This window comes from Barbatula barbatula, assembly GCF_947034865.1.
Source record: "Barbatula barbatula genome assembly, chromosome: 21".
Lineage (NCBI taxonomy): Eukaryota > Metazoa > Chordata > Actinopteri > Cypriniformes > Nemacheilidae > Barbatula > Barbatula barbatula.
The window spans coordinates 2,877,825-2,899,982 of record NC_136784.1 but is presented as its reverse complement, the minus strand read 5'-3'; the positions used below and the strand labels follow the sequence as shown (position 1 = coordinate 2,899,982).

Here is a 22,158-nt window from a genome sequence, read left to right as displayed (position 1 = left end):
CCCTCAGTACCACAACAGATAGAAAGTGCAGAATATAACGGTGAGTACACTCCCATCATTTTATGTCTCTATAGCTCACTTTAAACCTAAGTGTGTTCACAACGAGAATACATCCAAGTTATTAAAGACGAGGGTCCTGCAGTCTGGAAAGAGTAAACGGAAGCCAGTAGATTTAAATGAAGGATGTCACAAGGTCCACAGACTATTGCATTTACAATCCTTAAAAATACAGCCACAGAAAAAATCTCAGGAGTGACATACTGTAGAGTCATCCAACAGCAATGTGAAAGACTGACGATAGAAAGAAATCTAACTGTTGTATTGCTCAAAAGTCATTCTTAACTTGTTTTCTTTGCACTATTTGTCGTGTGAAGAAATACAGAGCGTCTTTTTTGTTCATTATCTGCTAATATAAGTGCAAATAGAAGAAGTATTTTTATATGAAATTTAGGAGGAATGTTGTTAGAATGAAACAAAAATCATCATTTGACTTGAACACGTGGGCTAGGCCTACCTTGTAAAATCAGAAAAAACTAGAATGATTTTGAAATGATCAAAGAGAGAGAAAGTTCAAAGAGAGGTTAAGACGGGCTTCCATTACAATCCTATGACATTCACAAATAAAGCAATAAAAACAAGTGCGCACCAGAGGGCATCATCGCACAAATAAACAAAATGACTGGTAATATCGTTCGCTCTCAATTCCGTTCATGCATGCAAAAGATTGTTTTGAGGAACCGTCTCATTGCTGCTTGATGGCTGCGTTGCACCCATCAAACTTTAACCTCACGGCACGCATTAACATCAGACACGGATTGTGTTCATCATTTTACCCGCCTTTGCCTTTCTAGATTATCAGTGTGTGATGTGTGCAGGCTTTAAGAGATGGTTGCCTGGAAACAACCTGTGCATTAATTGGCAACATTTCTAGTAATTTCTTGTAAAGATTGACTCAATGGTGTTTCTCATCTGTGATGTCAGTTTAAATGAATGACCCAGAGAGGATTTGTTTTCTCCCGAAAAACGGCCCATTTTCACATTTGTACCGACGGCTCCCTCAGCATCCATGGGTCAGTGCTCAGCCATCGGGTTGTTACTGCCAGTAGGCCTAGTGATGCAATGTGAGTGGATCCATCAAACATCTGCTACTCCCTTACCCTATAAAGAGTTGTGTATCGCTTATGGATGCTGACAGCCAGATCATTTTAAAAGACAGGGTGTGCTAGGAATGCACGCGCCCTGTGATTTAAAGGCACAGTTCACCCAAAAATGATCGTGTCATTTCAAACCCGTGTTACATACTTTCTGAAAACAGAAACAGAAAAGAAGGTATTTTAAAGAACGTTGGAAACACATTGGCTCCCATTGACCACTGAGACGTTTCTCAAAATATCTTCTATTGTGTTCTGCATAAGAAAACCTTTATGGTTTTAAACAACATGTGGAGAAATAAGTGATGACAGAATTCTTATTTAAGGGGATAGTTCACATTAACCAAAAAATATGTTATAATCAAGGCTAATTCGCTACCATGTAAAACATTTGGCCTTTGGAAAGAAGGTCAAGTGTGTACAAATATTTGCTGAAAGTCTCGAATTCTTAATATTTCTGGTGTGTCATTAGAAATGAGTTTAATTAACCCTGCTTAAAGGAGTAGATCACCTTCACAATTAAAATTCTTGTCATTTCAAACCTGTATGACTTTCTTCCGCACAACACAAAAGAATATATTTTGAAGAATGTTGATAGCAGCCCCCCATTCACTTGCATTGGTTATAATAGAAGTGAATGGGGGGCTGTGCTGTGCTGTGCTGTTACCAACATTTTTCAAAATATATTTTGTGTTCTGCAGAAAAAAAGAAAGACAGTTTTGAAATGTGTGTAAATTGGTGTGAAAATGGTGAAGTTCTCCTTTAAGACAAATGTGAACACGTTGTGAACATGTAACAGTTCTCACGGTTGACAGTAATTGTAATTTGGATTCTGAATAATTTATAATCAGCCAATTAAAAGGAATACAACGATCTTAGATTTGTCATTCACAGACGTGAGTAAAAAACAAATAATAAAAACGCGGTGTTGTGTAGGAGTGAGTCATTAATTAACTTTCAGGAGTCTAATGAAAGACCTCTGAGGAAAGAAACACACTAATGAGATTAACAATGATGTAAATAAATGAACTTCACTAAAGACCCATCAGTCACTAACTGCTGTTGTTAAGCAAAATCTCTTTTAGTCAGTCTGACTTGGCAGTTTTTTTTCAACATATGGCAGAGTTTCTTAGCCGGCCAGGTGAGCTTTGCCAGAGATGCAGATGGTGTCACAGAAAGATTCTCTAGGATTCTATTGGAAAAGTGATTTTATATTACAGTTTTCTAAATGGCTTGCTCACGTCTTTCAATAATTTAATTTGAAGACTTCCGATGCAATAGTATCTATAACATCTGACGACTTTCTTCTAAAATGATTTTTTTATCAGGCTACTATGCTTAGGTTCAGTAATTTCACTTTAATGGCAATAAATTCATCCTCTTTGCCAAGTGAAATAACATAAGCATCGCAGACGGATAAAAGTGATAATTTTAGAAGACAATGTACTTCGTACAAGGTATGCAAACTGCCCAAAAACTACCCAAGACACTAGTTCACGTGCACTCCTAATACATTTAGTATGCATGGTTGTATGTCTTTTACGCACTGCATTTTGAAATTAATTTATTGTCGCTGATGTTGCATCCGACTCCCAGGATTTCTAGAACCACCAAAAACACAGAAAACTAGATCAAGTGTTTTCTAGGACTTGTTATAGAACGTCACAGCTTTTAGAGAATATGCCAAACAATTATATGAACATGAATGTTGTTTTATAAGTGTATTTTGGGGCGCAAATTAACAAGCCATTGTAGAGTAAATCCCACAGACCCACAGTTAGTCAGAAAAGGGTCAGCTAGACAGAAGGGACGTTGCTATGCAGTTGCTAAAGTGTTTTAAAAGGTTTTCAGCATGTTGTTTTGGGATCGGTTGTCCGGATATTGCTAGATTGTTGTTTACTGACCCAAGTCTCTATGATATTCTGGTCCCTATAGAACTGCAATCTTATGTTAGTAGGCCATATTATAAAGTGTTATCGAAGGATTTGCACTTATGTGCCACTTTCTATAGTGACAAAACTCCCTGATGCAAAAGAAAACCCTTTCTTTATTCGTGTTTATGGTTATTAGAGGTTATTGTTACATTTGTAAGAAACATGTTCTGGTAGTTAAACATCTATTGTTGTTTTGTTCAACAAAGCTGCTCCGCAGATTTTTTCCGTTGATACGACTTCAGACTCCAGATCCACGGCTTACAGTGTGAAAGTTCAGCGGCCGGAAACATATCGAAGATCTTTCATATACCCTTTGGGATGTTTTCCGCTGCGTGTCGTTCATTAATTACGCCCGGAAATTACACCTGTGTCGGTGACCACAGGGCTTTTCAGTTTAAGCAGGTGTTTCTGTGCGACGGCTGATCGTACAGACAGATAACATTGACTTAACCCGGTCTGTTGATTCAAGAAAACGCACTTCACGTTCACACGCGAGGAGCGAGCATAACACGTGAAAGCACACGGTCCTTTGTTTTTATTTTCATTTAGCAGGCCTTTGTCAATGTAAATATGGTAGCGGGGGTGGTCAACGGCGTCCGCTGCCAAACCGTTTGGAAATGGCCATCTGCGTGCAGTGTCTGTCAACACACAAAGTCCAGAAAGTAAGTGAATGTAATTCACACAAGGGCTTTCGCACCTCGAGACTCCAAAGGGAGCGCCAACACGCCGCAGGTTTGGATAGTGGTGCTAAGCTGGTGTGTATTCTCTCTGAACATGTGCTCGGCAGGATAGCATATCCAATCCTATTATGCGAAAGTGTGTGTGATTCGCCTCATTATCGCGTTCTTTCTGACACACGGTTCATGTTCTGTGTATTTGCTGTGTGCTTCACGGTTTGTCTGTGAGTGTGTGTATAATGAATGGTAATACATGTCACCCTCACCTTTCAGATGGATCTCTAGAGGAGCGTCTCCTACACTAGTTCACCTGTAACTCCTTTAATAGAGCATTTAATGGGACTCTACAGTTGCGACCAAAGGGGTATGTGTACGAAGCATATAATCCTACTTCTCTCAATGGTGATTTTGGTGACCGAACATGGCGGTACTCACACACTTCTATTGTACAGACACAAAACCAATGCAAGTCATTGGATGCCGTCATACAGGTTCAAAATAACAAGAGGGTATTTTTTTGGGTGAGCTATCCCTTCAACAAATACGACCTTACTGTGAAGTGTTAACTTGTCATAATAACTCGATGCCCGCTATGTTCATTTAGTTTCAGAGATGCTTAATTGGTGGTGTGTGAATGCGGCGAATAAAACCGTGGTTTATCCTCGTTCATTTAGAAGTGATAGTGACACTTCTGCTGCAGTTAATTGTTTGTTTATCTTCAGCCACGAGCTTTGCAGTTTTTCTTCTCTTATAACAAGTTACTCTTTACTCACTTGGGCATTATGTGTGCTAACATCTGGCTGTCATAATGTCCTGTCACAATAACCTTCCACATTTCCCTCTAATTAAAGGCTCTCCTGCTAGCCCATAATTTAGCATGGAGCACAATTTTCAGCGTTTATTGGCGTTTCATTATTTATTTCCAATATAAATAGGAAACCTATCCAGCAGGATGTCGAATACCATTGGACGGCCAAACACGCCATGTTTTGAAGTAAGATCATTTTTTGCTGCTATAAATAAATACAGAATTAATGCAGCGTGTGCTGTTTATGTATATACAATCTTTTGTCACGTAATGCATCTTGATTAAAGGAAAAATTTAAGTCAGATCATGTTACATTTTAAAGATTTCTAATAAAGCTGTCAGTAGGGATGCAAGGTATTTTATCGAACATATCGGTATCGGCCGATAAATGGTCATGTCAATGTTATCGGGTCTGATAATAAAATCAGGCCGATAAATTACAAATCATTTCGTTAGAATGATTTCTGTCTTGAGACCTGTATGACATACTGTAAATATATACATATGGCTATTGAGAATACTTTTCTGTTTAAATCAACATTATGTGTAAGGTAGGCTTGGGAAATACATTTCCGAAAAAAAGAGAACTATGTTATCTTGTTTTCTGTGGGCCGTGTTTTAAAATATGAGCAGTTGTTCACTATTTGCCTTTTGTTTTAGGCTCAGAATGTTTTTTATTAATATTATGATACTGTATATCGGCCAATATATCGGTTATTGCCCTTCAATGTCAAAGGTGCATTGGTGCATCCCTAGATGTATTTATCTAACCCCTTTTTAAAAATGTTTTTAACTTAAAGCTGAAACTGAATTCAGAGCTACGCAAAACCAGTCAACGATCAAGAGGTTTTTATTCTGTGTCTCACCTGTCCACTTTTTGGGATCAACTGAGATGCTTCTTATCCTCATGGCTGTAAATCTCGCATGACTTCTCTTTAAAACTTCCTCTGTACAGAATATTTTGACTACATTAAAGTCTATTCAGGTCTGGAAAAGACACCACAGACACCGCTTCACTCATCAATGTCCGGTGGGTAGTGCAGGACTCTTGTGTTTTGGCTCATGGGAGGCATTAGCATGACATTTCAGTTCTCGCCACGGCCTGCACTGCACCAGTGCTCCATCTGCACTCATGAGTTTCTGAACATACCCTTTTCCTCTGACACCGAGGCCAAGACGGGGACTGAGTAGAAAGTAGGTGTCACGATTTGGCTGGTTTGTTTTGGCAGTTAGCAAGAGGTCGGGGTTTGGCTGGTTAGCAAAGCCAAGACAGATCTTGATGATAGACACTATTACTACACCATCTGAGACCTTGATGAAGGGATTATTCAACTCATTTACTCACCCTCATGTCATTCCAAATTTGTATGACTTTGTTTCTTCTGCAGAAAAGATGATATTTTGAAGAACATTGGTAACTAACGGCTGGTGTTACTTTTGGCTTTGAACTACAAGATTATGATTATCCCCACATTAAAGCACGATGGACAGTGGCCTTATTTGTAGAAAATGCCATAGTGTCACATATTTTTAAGTGGTTACCATACTGAGATTATTGCCAGCAGAGGAATATTCTCTCAATGGATTTTACATATCGACAAACTCAATGGGAGTTGATCATGGCCTTGTAATTAGGAATTATAATAATGATGGTACCATTGCTAATGGCAGGAGTTGTTGTCACATAAGGAGCGTGTTCCACTCAGTTACTAATAGTCCCTTTTGTGGAAGCTTTTTGTGAGAAACAGACGAAAACTCAAGTCATTATTTGCAAATGTTCCTCTAAGCTGCAGCTGTTAAATCTCATTAGAGCAAACATATATTCAGACTTGGCACATCAAGATGTGTCGTACCACGTTTGACATCAATGATTGCGTTTGCCGTGTGTTTTGTAACCTAAATGCGATGCGACAAATTTGATTATGTGGAAATGCAAATGAGTTTTAAGCTGAAGACGATTATCAGTGAATCACGGGTTTGATTTGGTTTCATTTGCATCTGAACTGCTTTATAATACTTTTTTAAATTAAAGGTCACATTTTTGGAGGATCTATTGACAGAAATGCAATATTATACACTTAGCGGTGTCTTCAGAGGTGTATGAAGACCCTACATAATGAATTACGTTTTTATTAACTTATGGGCTTATCAAAGTCCAGGCGAATTGTTTCGTTCTGCGTTTTGGGGTAAAGCTCAAACGTTGAAAGGCTTTATAGTGTTTTCGAATAATCCATCATCCATTTGTTTCTGGAGGCGGGGTTTACATGACATAGATGTCTGGAATGACGAACGAGCGTTTTTGCAAGTGCATAGCTGTGTGTTTGTTATTCTAAAGGAAAGAGACAAGCAAAAGCGTTCATGCTGCTCCAATGTTATGTATTTTTTATATAGACCTGACCTTAGCTAAATAAAAGTATGCATTATTTTCCAAAGACAGGTGGCTCTGCATAGCACACCCACCTATTACGTTATGGCCATGGACCAATGGTGGCTCGAGGGTGTTTACCGGCCAACATGAACTTTCCCGGAGAGATCTGTTTGGTTTGCTTCGGCGAACTGGTGAAACAAATTGTCATGTGGACCAGATTTTGTTTGAAACCATGTCACAGACCGTCATTTTTCAATTTCAAATGTAGTATGCTGAACCTTTTAAAATGAGCTATTTCCATTTATATAAACCGCTGGTCCCCTCACATGGAATTTGCAATGTTGTATCTACAGTAGCCCTAAATTGACAAACTGAGTTTCGTAAATACGTTATCTTCTTCAGCAAAGAAGTGAAAACATATGACATCTTAGTCCTGTGTCAGCAACCGTAGTGCATCGAAAGGGAGGGGGGACCCTTTGGTTGGAAATAACTTAAATAAGGTCATTCCCTTACCAGTGTCTGTAACCTTTAGGTTACCGCCTTAGATCTTTCACCACACCACCCTTGAGTATCTCACACATAAAGTTTATCTCCGCTGTTACTTACCAACTTGATAATATCTGAATCCATCTCTTGACCGCCATGACTCAAATCCCCCTTGGCCAATTTACACGACACAAAAACACATTTGAGTTCTAATCAGACCTAAACGCAGCGCTCCCCCACAATGCATCTACTTCAACCACCCACATAAATCTGCACTCATACGCACTCGGTTGGCCGTTGCAGATAAACATTGGCGGGGGAAGAACGGCAGGCTGGCCGTGCGGGCAGGACTGCGACGGACCAGGCAAGCATCCATAAATTAGGGTGTGCACGCGGAACGACTCATTAACTTTGACCATTGCAGTACTTCTGGGTGAGCACGTGTCCGGATGTAAAGAACTTGTGTCTATGAAGTCATGCCAAACCAGACGATTTCTCTGATGAATGAAGGGTGCACAATGAAAAATTATATTTATTGTTTTTTGCTGTGTAAAATGAGGGCGCAATAACAAACTTGTGAATAATAAGTAAATGAATATTTGAAAATGATCAGTAATAAAAATGTGTCCAATATTTTTCATTGCAGTGGATTAAAACGGGAACAAGCTCTTGCATTGCAGTTTTTCCTAACTGTCCAAGATGGCTGTGCCACAAAAGCAGCGTTGGTACAAACCATCTCTCAGTTGTGATGATGCAAGAGGTTTGCAAAGAGTTGTTCAATTATTTACTTTAAACTCAAACATTACAAATCTGCTTCTTAAATAACTACCAACACACTGCAAGGTGATTTATAAGTGTCTTGTATTCTGTGCTCATCAGATTTGTTCAGGCTTCCTTATAGGTTGTAAAGCATTTCTCACATCATTTGTAACATATGCACAAAAGATACAATGATTCGGACCTGTCTGGTTCCATTTACATTTAGTCATTTAGCAGACGCTTTTATCCAAAACGACTTACAAAGAGTTCGGGGAGCAATAAGCGATATGTCATAAAAGAGCAATAGTACGATAGTTGCTAATATGGTTCCTAATATGGTTCCTCTGTTTGTGATTTATACAGTTTGTGAATTTTTTTTGTCCTAACTGTGACAAAACCTTCCCCACAGCCCTTGTGAAGGTCATATGAACCCTGTTAGTTCAAAATCAAAACGTCAGGAATGATCAAATAGTCGATGTCTTAGTTATGATTCAGATATCTTAAGTGTGTTAAAAAGTAAACTTGTTCACCTGGAGGCTGAGCAGATGATTCATATCCTTTGAATATATTTTCCATTGTTTGTATTTATTCATGTGGGACACATATCCGCACGCCACAGTCAAATTTGACATCTTCTGCTCTGTTCAGCTGTGAGTAACAAAAGCAATTCTATACCAACTGTTCATATATGAAATACTGTGTTTATTTCTGAGCCATTCTATCATCATGAGCTTTAAATGAGTTTTTAATTACTAAACAAAGTGTCTTCTTGAGAAGTGACAGCGCATATGATATTCAGACTCGTTTTCAGGGAATATATTGAATAAACTTAAATATGGATATATTTGTCTCAATATACAGAATGTATACGGAAAAACAGGCAACATACACTCATATTCACTTATATAATACGATTTTTGCCGTTCACATTCTTGTAAAGTTTCTTTATATGTCTACCCATTATTGTCTGTTCGTCACATTAACACTCGTTTGTTTTCTCCACGTTTCCACCTCGGTTGCTTTTGGCAGAATTGTGTTAATAAACTCCAGCCTCATCCACAACATGGTTCGCAAACAGCGGCGGTACAGACTGGAAGATGAAGAAGAGATCTAACGGAGCGTAACACATCAAGTCGTCCTTTGCCCCACAGCCACACTCGTCACAGCGCCCGCTGCCAAATCACATGATGGCTCTCGAGAGCCGCCCTGCTGCCTCCTCTGTGTCCTGTACATCATCTCTGCCCAGCTTTCTTACTGCTCGGGGAACTTTCGTGCATTTTTTAGTGATCTTTAGAGGCAAGGAAGTTCTAGAATATTGAGAGAAATAGAACCCTTGGAGGTGGGTATATTTAAGGAGTTTGTCACTATCATGAATTAAGTGCTTTAGTTTGTTCTCATGTTGTTTTTGTGACTCTTCCTAGATGTGGATGTTTGGAGAATGTGAAGGAATTAAGGTTCAAAATCATTTACTAGTTTTGAACCAGCGTCATCTTTGTACGAAGTGACTCATTCAAAACAATACAATCCAAATTCTTAAATTAGAATAAAATGAAAACTAAAAGACTTTCAAATCACGTGAGCCAATATTTGATTCGCAATAGAGCATAGAGAACATAACAAATGTTCAAACTTTTTATGCGCAAAATGAGCTCATTTTAATTGTTACGTCTGCTACAGGTCTCAAAAAAGATAGCCGGCATTTCCGGAATTCAGGTTGAAAGATTTTTTTTTTGAAGCCTAGGATTTTTTAGTTGTCTTTATCCCGCATGTTTTTTTTCATCACATTAATCTCGACACCATTTTACAAGCAATGCGGCTTAAATTAATCGACCTTCATCGGATGCTCTTCTCGCAGTCTGCTCACCAAAGGCAGAGCAAAACCCCCTAAATTTATCAAGCGGCTGTTTAAAGGCTAATAAGGTCGAGCCGTGACCTATTTGGTCATCGCTGTGTGACTCGAAGAAGATTGACCTTCATCCGCTCTCTAACTCCATGCTGAAACCTCTGCTCTGCGTGTTGTTGCCATGCAGTGAACACTTCGCAACAAAAGCTGCACCTGGTCTTGAATCACCTTTTCCTGGAGGACTCGTGATAGTACAGGTTTTGGATATCTCCCTGACAGAATCGAAATCAACGCAATTTGTGGATATGGGAGACATCCGGACTGTGCACAAAAATACTGGGTTTCAAAAAGGTTCTTCAATGACATCGTGAAGCACCTTTATTTTTAAGAGCGAAGTATTCGGGAACGCTGGTGGTTTTATTGTTTGAAGCATAGAAGGTCTGACCTGAGGCTAACCTCAACATCCTGAACTGCATGTTCCTTTGTATATTGTCAGACAAACAAATTGTTATCTATTGAGCTAATGTACATTAGACTGGATATTAAAAGTGTCTATTTGTTTCCCCTCAATGTAATTGTTTTAACCAGTTAGAAAGCAAAGAGCAATAAGTTGGCAAAATGTCTCGCTCCATCCAAACTTTCTCCTTAATTAGATGTAAACGTATGCTTATTTGAATACAGAGCCTGTTTTCTGGTGCATTTGGGATTTTTTTTCCATTTTTTTATCGTCCAACCAGCTCTTTGATATTCAAACAATACCAACAAAATGTCTTTGTTGGCATCTGCCACAGATAAATAGTCTTTCAGACTTAGTCTCTTAAGGACTGCATAGGGAAGCCACAACAGAGACTGATATGGGGGTGGGATTAGTATTATAAGATGGCCAAGACAATGGATGTGCACGGTTGGCAAGTGCCTTGGAACGCCGGCCAAACTCTAATGGTGTCAGTTTTCCGGCATTGTCCTCTTCCTAATGCCCGACGCACTGACCTCCCAGTGTCGTGCTACTGGCTCAGGTCTGTCTTCACCACTTAGGCCCGGGTCTGCAATGCGGGGAAGAAGAGGTGGGAAAAAATGGAGGGGGAGTTGTTCCAAGCACACAATGACACTATCATGACGCCCGCAGGGTTGGAGGGACTCTCCTCCGCTCTTCTCTGCAACTAAATGGTATTACCTAAACCATTATGGACAACCAGCCAAATTACACTTGCAAATCTACCGTTGTCAAAATGCTGGGTTTTGTCCTCAGGGAAGAGAGGACTAGGCAGTCACCCTTTGCTACTATCAGCATTTATCATGAGTAACGTAATATTGGGTCCTTATTGGGCACTCCGCATGTACCCGTGAAAAAAGCTGATTCCAGCAAATCTCTGCCTCAATATGAGTGTGTATTAATGCTCATTTTCTGATCATTTATCATCTCTTGTGTCTATTTGCAAATGTCCACCGTGCCAGGGGCGTCACTGTAACCTTTGGAAGGATGGAGCCGGAGTGGGAGTGGAAGTGAGAATTGAAGGGAAACAGGTAAGACAGAGCGTTTAACCCCAAATAGACCCGTGGGACAACAGCTCAACTGTCAGGTCATATATACTGTACAGTGACCTTCCAAAGATGGTGTGTTTGAGTCTCGAGCGACAAGACTCTGAGTTTTTCATAACGGATTGTGGCTTAAACATGTCTGCGCCTAAAAGCAAACGCGGCAATCAAAATAAGGCTATCAGTGCTCAGCCATTCCACCCATGACGGTGAAAGTGCATTAACAGTGCGTAGACAAACACCAAGAAGCAAGATGGTGAGAAACAAACGGATGGTAAAACTAATCAACTCTTTGCCTGGGGCTCAAGGCTAAGAGACAAACTCATAAAGAGTCTTAAAAGCCCTGCAAAACGCACTTCTGCTTAATGGCTTCTATCTTAAATTTGGCCCTTCGTGCTGCTGTGCCCCACGTTCGGCTTCCGCTCTTGATTGCCTCTGTCTGATGTTTTATTCACATTATGCTGAAAGGAGGAATGGTGTCTGAGTTAGCGTGATGTGGACCCTTAAAAATTCTATTATTTGCGGTGAAACCTCAATTTCACACTGCGTGCGACGGGCGTGCTGTTCGACGGATGGATTTTAGATTGACTGGAGATTTCGTGACAGTGTTTCTTTGAAGACGAGGAAGATTTCGGTCACAGAGAGTTTAGATTGACTTTATCAGCCTGCTTTGCTGTGTAACAAACTGCGTTTGCCGGCTTTGAACTTTTTAAAATTGCAACAGTTGAACAATGGAAATGCCTGTAGTGACCTTTCAGTGCCGCCGACTGCTTGATTTATATGTGAAGATTTGTAAAAGCTACTGTATAAGCCGCAATGAACCCTTACTAAAGTGAAATTACTGTAGCACGCAGACTTTTTTGGCTTATTGGTTTTATTCAACTGTGGCTTCAACATTCTTAGACGCCGGTGTTCAATAAATACTTACCTTCTTTTGCTATGGATAGTCATTAGAATAAGCCATTCATTTTGCTCACTAAAAAGTTATGTGATGATGATATAATGTAACAGTATGTTTTAGATTTGACATTATATGGTACGTTATTCAATATTTTTTATTTTATAAAGATCTTACATTTTATACACAGACTTGGATGTATGTATCTTCTTTTGTTGGATGAATGAGCCAAATACAGGTTGACAGAATTTTCATTTTTGGGTGAACTGTCCTTTTAAATAATGTAGAGTTTTTTAAATGAATGTGACGAGGTGGTGAAATTTGAGACACAAAGTAAGTTCTATTCACGAATAAAGAGTCCGACTACGCCACCCTAGGAATTAATCCCAGGGAAAAATACTCAAACTATGAGCAAAGCACACAGGTTCAGTTCCCTCATGGAAGTAGACAAGAGACGCGAGTAATACAAAAATACAAATGTTTATTACTAGGAAAATCCTTTAAAATGTTAGATGGGACATTGAAACCCCACTTCAAATAAAACAAACAGAAACACATACAAACCAACTTGATATAGGGCAGCTGTAAAACAAATCTAAATACCAGCAGGGCTGAAGCTCCCAACGGCAGGAAGCACTGGGGAGTTCGATTCTACGGGACACACTTCCACACGACACTCACACCCGTGCAGTTTAATCACACTATCACACACTCGAGTGTACACTGCACACGATAGGACCACCACCAGAAAGAGCAATCCACCCGTGGGACCTCAGCTCCTGCAAAATAATAAGAAACTATAACAATAAAGATGGCAGTGTTGACATTAATAAAGTCCAAATTAATAAATGGAAATAACAAACATAAAGAAAAACCAATCCAGCTTAGGAAGATCAATTGTTGGTCTACTACGAGACTTTAACTCAGTAGATGCTCACACACCAATAGGATTTCACAAACAGATGGTTGATCACAGATATCCCAAGCTAGGATAATTTTACTGCCCTTACAATAAGGAGCATAGAGAAAAGCAAATAAATAAAACTAAACAAACCGTAATTAATGGAAATGAAAGTAACAAAACAAAAGAAAAAGGTTAAATAACAGAAACAACAGAAGGGAGCTAGCTCCGCTGCAAGCAGGAGGAGCTTAATAGTCCTTCCACACAAGGCAGAGATGTACGAAGCGGGAAAATATAACGCCCCGATTATAACCAAGCGAGCAGTCCCCTCTGTTCACGATGATGGTCGCGTATACACTGGCCGTATAAACTGCAGCACTTTAATCGCAGCGTAAAATCACGGCATAGAACGAGAGGGAGAATCCTATAATAAACAAACGGAGAGGTTACCCATTATAATACTATGCCCACTCTTAGTCATAGTTACGTTTAAAACACTTACCATCAGGTTATCAAGCTAGATAGCACACTTAACGGACACGGATTGGTCAGTCATGCCCACCGCGAACACAATAGGATACAGGGAATCACACCTATTTGATACCCGAAAAGCATGTTAAACCCACGCAACCATTTTCGCACTAGATCGCAAGCTTTTAACTATAAACGTACCTGAGAGGTGAACAGTCATCAAACCCACTAAGCAGTACACCGGGCAACACGGCACCAAAGCTGCACTGATTAATAAAAACCATTTAAAACTACGCACAACAACAATTCAACGAATTATCACATTAAAACATAGCACGCTTACCCACAATCAGTCTCAACGCGATCAAAACAACGGGGAAATCGGACGTGACGCATACCAGGTAACAGCCAATCAGCCTTTAAATGGAAGGTACTACTCGCTGATAGGCCAACCCTGCTGTCAATCACCTAATCCCATTACATTCCACCACCAGTTTCTGCAACGTCGACCCGACGGTGAACCACACAGAATCCCACATAGGAACTCTCAGTTCCAAGGGCGAAACAATGTACCTACTGCACTACTCACTATACGGGAAACTGAACCAGTACCCACTGCTCGAGGGAGATGGTACCTATTAGAGTGCTGACCTGCAGTTCTTCTACCAGTCCTTCTCGCCATCCCCTCGCCTACCTCCAGTGAATTTGTAGGTACTTCTGCCGGGGGTAAACCCACATCAAGCCCAGTACCCTCGGTTACCCTGAAGGTCTCCACAATTGGCCGGTCACCCGATATCTGAGGTGGGACAGCAACAATGTCCTGTAGCCTCGACCTACCTCTGACTTGTGGTGTCTCTGACACAAAGACAAATAAATCCTCATCACATCCCTCTTCCAGAGACGACACAGATTCAGCCACTGGACTATCAAACAATCCAATTGGCAGATCCTGATGGATCTGAGCCTTGAGCAAAGATCGATGCACATGCTTTACTTTTCCCAGATCTGTAATGGGAGCAATGGTATATACCGCCCCACCATCCTTAGGTGCTCTCATTACCTTGTACACCGCTGAGTTCCACAGGTCCTGGATTTTACATCTACCCCTCACACTATGATTGCGGAGGTATACCAGCTGACCCTCCTTCAGTGGTGCTTCCTTCACCCGCCGGTCATGCCGGGCCTTCCGCCGATCGGCTGCATCACCCAACCGTTCACGAGCACCCTCAAACGCAACCTGCAACCGATCCTGCTGCTCTAGAATCCACCTATTAACCCCCCCAGCTAATGGCTCTTGGACTCTGCAAAGTAAGAAATCAACAGGAAGTCTGGGCTCCTGTCCAAACATTAGAAAAAAAGGAGATTCCCCGGTTGCCTGATGAGGAGTAGTGTTATACGCAAAAAGTACCTGAGGAAGGCAAAGTGGCCAATCACCCTTTTGGGAGGGCGGCAAAGTGCGCAATAGATTATGCAATGTTCTGTTAAAACGCTCACACTGGCCATTTCCAGCGGGGTGATAAGGGGTGGTACGTGATTTCTCGACTCCATACAGAGAACAAAGCTGTTGAATTAGGACGGATTCAAAGTTCCGGCCTTGGTCGGAGTGGATGCGCCCTGGCACGCCGAATTTACAAAACCACTCCACTACAAGAACCTGGGCAACAGTCTCTGCTCGTTGATCTTTAGTGGGGATTGCCAAGGTATATTTGGTGAAAATATCGGTCATGACCAGCACGTTCTCAAGGCCAGACCTCGAGAGCTCCAACACTGTAAAATCCAAGGCCACAATGTCGTTCGGCCGTGCAGCCAACAAGTGCCCCATAAAACTACTAGGGGCCGTGGGGACACCTTTAGCACACTGGCACCGCTCACACTCATGACACCAGCGGTCGATATCTGCAGACATACCAGGCCAGTAGCATCGCTGGCGTACTAGCTGGAATGTACGCTCGACCCCCTGGTGCCCATGCTGTTGGTGAAGCTGGGTCAAGACATAGTGTTTCAGATCTGCCGGCAATAACACCTGAAGGATTTCCTCTCCCCCATCTGAGCGACACACACGCCGGTAGAGCACACCATCAGTCTCCACTAGGCGGTCCCATTGCCGGAGCAGAACAATGGCAGACCTGGAGAGTTTCTTGCGCTCTTCAGGAGTCGGGGGCAACTTACGCCTCCAAAACTCCAACAACTCTCCTATGACTGGGTCTGCTACCTGCTGAGCACCCATGTCACCATTTGAAGCATCAGGAAATGAGGTCACCTGATTGACCAAGGCCACAAATCCACCTTGGGAAGCTCGCTGCAATGCCACTGGAACGGCCATACCGGAACACAACTGGGGCACTTCACCTGTACCTGAAAAGTTTTGACGTGACAAGGCGTCAGCGTTGCGGTTGCGTCTCCCTGACCTATACTTGATCTCGAAATCAAATGAAGCCAATTGAGAAGCCCAGCGTTGCTCCATGGCACCCAGTTTTGCAGAAGTCAGGTAACTAAGGGGGTTGTTATCAGTAAACACCACAGATTTCTGGCCCAGCAAGTACTCTCTAAACTTTTCAGTCATGGCCCACTTGAGAGCCAAGAACTCCAGTTTCATGGAGCTATAGTTAGATGTATTGCGCTCAGTGGGCCTAAGACTGCGGCTGCCATACGCTATAGGGCGCACCTTGCCTTCTTGCTCCTGTGAAAGGACTGCCCCGAGGCCTTCATGACTGGCATCTACCTCTAAAATGAAAGGTAATGAAAAGTCAGCGTAGGCAAGCACTGGGGCTGTGGTTAATTTACCTTTCAACTCCTCAAAGCCACACTGACATTCCGAGGACCAAGCTTCAGTAAACTCCCGACCTCCCTGTTTCGGGCGCTTTGGGCTTGACAGCCGGGCCACCAACCTGTGAAGGGGGGCAGCCAGCTTGGCAAACCCCTCTACATACCGTCGATAATAGCTAGCAAATCCCAAGAAAGAGCGCAATTCTGTAACACTGGTGGGACAAGGCCATTGTGCAACTACCTCCACCTTACCGGGGTCAGTAGACACTCCCTCTGAAGAGATGACATGCCCCAAATAATGCACTCTCTTTTGGAAAAAAGCACACTTTGATAGTTTGACCTTCAAACCTTCTGTCTGCAAGCGGCTCAGGACAACCTCCATCCGAGCAAGATGTTGATCCACCGAGGAGGAAAAGACAATAATATCATCGAGGTATAAAAGGAGGGACTGGCACTGCTGCTCACCAAATAACCGCTCCATCAATCGTTGGAAGGTGCTTGGGGCATTGCACAACCCAAATGGCATCCTATTCCACTCAAATAGGCCGAAAGGTGTGCAAAAAGCAGTTTTAGATTTATCGACCTCAGCTACAGGTACCTGATTGTACCCGCTGGCCAGGTCCATGGTAGAAAACCAACGGGCCCCAGCCAGCGAGTCCAAAGTCTCCTCAATACGTGGTAGAGGGAACGCATCCTTCCTAGTCTTTGAATTTAAGCGACGGTAGTCCACACACATGCGCAGACTACCATCCTTCTTTTTAACAAGGACAATAGGCGAAGCATAGGGACTGCAGCTCTCTCGAATTACCTGAGTTTCCAACAATTGATTGATATGTGCCTTTACCACCTCATACTCTGATGGAGGGATTCGCCGGAACCGCTGCCTAACAGGGATGTCATCCAACAAGGGGATTTCATGGGATATCCGATTAGTACATCCCAAATCCCCATCGTTCATAGAGAACACAGGCAAATACTTCTCCAGTAATGCCCTGACCTTAACCTGTTCTTCTTCAGATAACACAGATAAATCAAGCATCGCTATCTTCTCCTGTATGGTAGGGGGGGCCTGCACAACCTGTGTATTGACCTTGGCCGTAACGGTCTTAACTTCTGTGACCTCTGGTGGCAAACTTATCACATCAACTTTATTCACTGTGCCAATAACAGTGCTAGCGTACAGCACTACATCGACCGTGCCCACGTTAACTATGGGCACATAGACTGTACCACGGTCTACCCTTAAAAGAGAAGGAGATGCCAGCAAGCCCGCTGGTAGACCAGAAACTGGTGGTTCAAACAGTACTGTAACGCTCGAATATGTCATCGAGCAGGTTGCAGCAACAAATGTCATTGTGCCACCTGAGATGCGACACGCCCTACGTCCCCGCACTTTGACTCGTCCCCCACAATCTGAAACAGACTGGCCGTCAACCTGATGGCAATGTTGTAAAGCCTGAAAAACAGAGTGAGGGGCCTGTGACACGACTGGTAGGTCGAAGAGAGCTGTGCCATGCTGGCCAAAGAGCTCCTGGTAGCAGCGTCCCAGGATGTTCATGCCCAAAACCCCAGGAACATCTGCACATATACCACCAGGGGGATCTCTGACCACCAGCACACCACAACTTAAAACTACTCGCCCACAGAGCTCCACGTCTAATTCCAAATAGCCGACATAGGGAATTGAAAGGCCATTGGCTGCTCGAAGCTGTAACCAATGGCATGCTCTAAGCTGTTCCTGACCCCACAACCCAAAATTAGTCACAAACCAACTTTCAGTAATGGTGGACACCATGGAACCGGTGTCCACCAGGCAGGGTACCTTAACCCCACCCATCAATACAACAAGCTGTGGGCAAGACGACATAAAACGTGACATAAAATCAGAACCAGATACATTTTTGGAGCCTACCCTTTTCCCAACCAAATTTTGGCCCTGCAACTCGGTGGGAACTAGTTTTCCGGCGGCTGCACGGATAATGGCTGTCCACCTCTCATTAAAGCAGAAGTCACACGGGCTGATGGTGGAACAGATATCCGCACCCCATCGCAATCACTGGCAAAATGGCCAGGTTGCTGACACCTTCTGCAAATTAAATTAGCCCTAAATGGTCGCGAACGTGGCTGGGGATTCTGCAGCTGAGCCATACCTTGGGTTAACTGATTCAGTTGTTGTTGCTGCTTTCGAAGCATTTCCCGTAGTTCACTCATTTCTGATGTTGCTGAACCACTATTTCCATGCTGATGTCCCTGCACCCCATATTGAATGCCATAAGCGGATGGAACAGACTGACTTCGACTACGCACCCCACCCGGCATGCCTTCTCTTTCCCAACGAAGAGCTTCACTGCGAATGTCGAACAAAGTGGCAGTGGGCTGGCGACGCACCAATTGCTTAAGTTCACGTCGAAGAGCGCAATCATTAACATATTCAACGAACTGATCTCTTAGCAAAATTTCGGCGTTAGGCATACCATGGGGTGACTGACTTTTAACTTTATCCAGAAGACTCATCAGGGCCAAGGAGAACTCCACCAAGGTCTCCCCGTCCAGTTGTCTTCTGGAAAAGAATGACTCCTGAAGTGCTACATAAGACTTATTGCAACCATATAATTCACATAATACTTTAATAATTTGATCCGGATCCTCCCTCTCGTTCCTCGACCGATAACGAATTTCTTCCCTCGCCTCACCCTCCAGATGATCAAACAAGAAAAATGCCTGATCAGCTGTAGACAGATGGCGAAGCCGCATACAGGCCTGGGCCTCCTCCACCCACTCATTGATGCCAATACCCGACCGGCCACTAAATTTTGGGCACCTACGATCGCGAGGAACGAAAACAAACCGCTCCGATGTTGAAACACCAGCACCAATACGTGGGGGGTCTGCACCGACAGGAATAGTAACACTAGATGGACCCGGCTGTGCAACAGACACTGGCTCTTGCCGCAGCCTTTCGTTATCAGCTTTTAATTGAGCTACTAAATCCCTTAACTCGTTCAATTCATCCTCCATTTCTGTAACTGCACAAGCACTTACCACAAATAGAGATTAAAGTTAACTTGTGCCGGTCCACCACAGAGCAACTGTTACTGTCTGGTTCCTACCAGAGAACAAAGAAAGAAAGAAAAACAACAAACACAAAATACCCACGTCTCTGTACTACACCAGAGGGAATCCTGCCGACTACGCCAGAATGTGACGAGGTGGTGAAATTTGAGACACAAAGTAAGTTCTATTCACGAATAAAGAGTCCGACTACGCCACCCTAGGAATTAATCCCAGGGAAAAATACTCAAACTATGAGCAAAGCACACAGGTTCAGTTCCCTCATGGAAGTAGACAAGAGACGCGAGTAATACAAAAATACAAATGTTTATTACTAGGAAAATCCTTTAAAATGTTAGATGGGACATTGAAACCCCACTTCAAATAAAACAAACAGAAACACATACAAACCAACTTGATATAGGGCAGCTGTAAAACAAATCTAAATACCAGCAGGGCTGAAGCTCCCAACGGCAGGAAGCACTGGGGAGTTCGATTCTACGGGACACACTTCCACACGACACTCACACCCGTGCAGTTTAATCACACTATCACACACTCGAGTGTACACTGCACACGATAGGACCACCACCAGAAAGAGCAATCCACCCGTGGGACCTCAGCTCCTGCAAAATAATAAGAAACTATAACAATAAAGATGGCAGTGTTGACATTAATAAAGTCCAAATTAATAAATGGAAATAACAAACATAAAGAAAAACCAATCCAGCTTAGGAAGATCAATTGTTGGTCTACTACGAGACTTTAACTCAGTAGATGCTCACACACCAATAGGATTTCACAAACAGATGGTTGATCACAGATATCCCAAGCTAGGATAATTTTACTGCCCTTACAATAAGGAGCATAGAGAAAAGCAAATAAATAAAACTAAACAAACCGTAATTAATGGAAATGAAAGTAACAAAACAAAAGAAAAAGGTTAAATAACAGAAACAACAGAAGGGAGCTAGCTCCGCTGCAAGCAGGAGGAGCTTAATAGTCCTTCCACACAAGGCAGAGATGTACGAAGCGGGAAAATATAACGCCCCGATTATAACCAAGCGAGCAGTCCCCTCTGTTCACGATGATGGTCGCGTATACACTGGCCGTATAAACTGCAGCACTTTAATCGCAGCGTAAAATCACGGCATAGAACGAGAGGGAGAATCCTATAATAAACAAACGGAGAGGTTACCCATTATAATACTATGCCCACTCTTAGTCATAGTTACGTTTAAAACACTTACCATCAGGTTATCAAGCTAGATAGCACACTTAACGGACACGGATTGGTCAGTCATGCCCACCGCGAACACAATAGGATACAGGGAATCACACCTATTTGATACCCGAAAAGCATGTTAAACCCACGCAACCATTTTCGCACTAGATCGCAAGCTTTTAACTATAAACGTACCTGAGAGGTGAACAGTCATCAAACCCACTAAGCAGTACACCGGGCAACACGGCACCAAAGCTGCACTGATTAATAAAAACCATTTAAAACTACGCACAACAACAATTCAACGAATTATCACATTAAAACATAGCACGCTTACCCACAATCAGTCTCAACGCGATCAAAACAACGGGGAAATCGGACGTGACGCATACCAGGTAACAGCCAATCAGCCTTTAAATGGAAGGTACTACTCGCTGATAGGCCAACCCTGCTGTCAATCACCTAATCCCATTACATTCACAATTTAACCAAACAATCAATATATTCTCTTTTTTTTCAGTAGATCAGATTTAATAACACTTAAAGTGATAGTTCACAGTTGGTTTTGTGTCCATAGAAGTGAAGGGGGGCCAGCCCAGTGCTGTTCATTTTCCGGCTTTCTTCAAAATATCTTCTTTTTTTTGTGTTCTGCCGAAGAAAGAAAGACATAAAGGTTTAAAATGATAAGAGGGTGACTAAATGATGATCGATTTTTCATTTTGGGCTGAACTATCACTCTTAATGCTCCTACACTGCAGGAAAGTCTATTTCTGTGTTTAGCCATAATGACAAGCTGCATGTGAACACGTGGCTTTCCATATTGCAGGATGCCATCTCCGCCACGCTTGTTGCGCGTTCTCCGTATGTCCAGAGTGTTACAGCATTAACTGATGTGCTTGAAGCTCACCTCATCCCTCCCACCCCCTAGAAATCACTGCGCTCTTTTGAAGTGAAAGGCATTACATAATTGCAGATGGCTGGCCAGATGGTGATTATCCTCACCTTGAAGATGACCACATGTTTTTGCACGGCTCACATTGAGTTTCAATTCACCTTTTCAAAAGTCATCCGGTAGTTTTCACGCACAAGCCTGTGCAGATTGGCCGTCGCGTTTGCGTATCGGAAGCGCTCTTCGCTTTTACACAACGTCAGTTTTGGACAACAGAGGCGCATGCTTCATTAATTGCAGTAAGCCTCTGGTGATTTTGGACTCGAGCTCTGTTTGCAGGGACTGCATTGCTGTGAATGCGGTGTGTGTGTTTAGAGAACGCTGTGTCTCGGAAG

The 22,158-nt window shown here is 42.5% G+C and overlaps 1 long non-coding RNA gene across 1 annotated transcript; it reads right to left on the bottom strand.

Moving 5' to 3' along the window:
- Nucleotides 1-12,922: 12,922 nt before the first annotated feature.
- LOC306910754 lies at nt 12,923-21,264 on the bottom strand. Its single transcript, XR_013788194.1, has 5 exons — nt 21,212-21,264; nt 21,070-21,134; nt 20,900-20,990; nt 19,641-20,821; nt 12,923-13,239 (listed from the first exon to the last, which is right to left on the bottom strand). It is a non-coding gene; the product is annotated as an uncharacterized lncRNA (long non-coding RNA).
- Nucleotides 21,265-22,158: the final 894 nt, after the last annotated feature.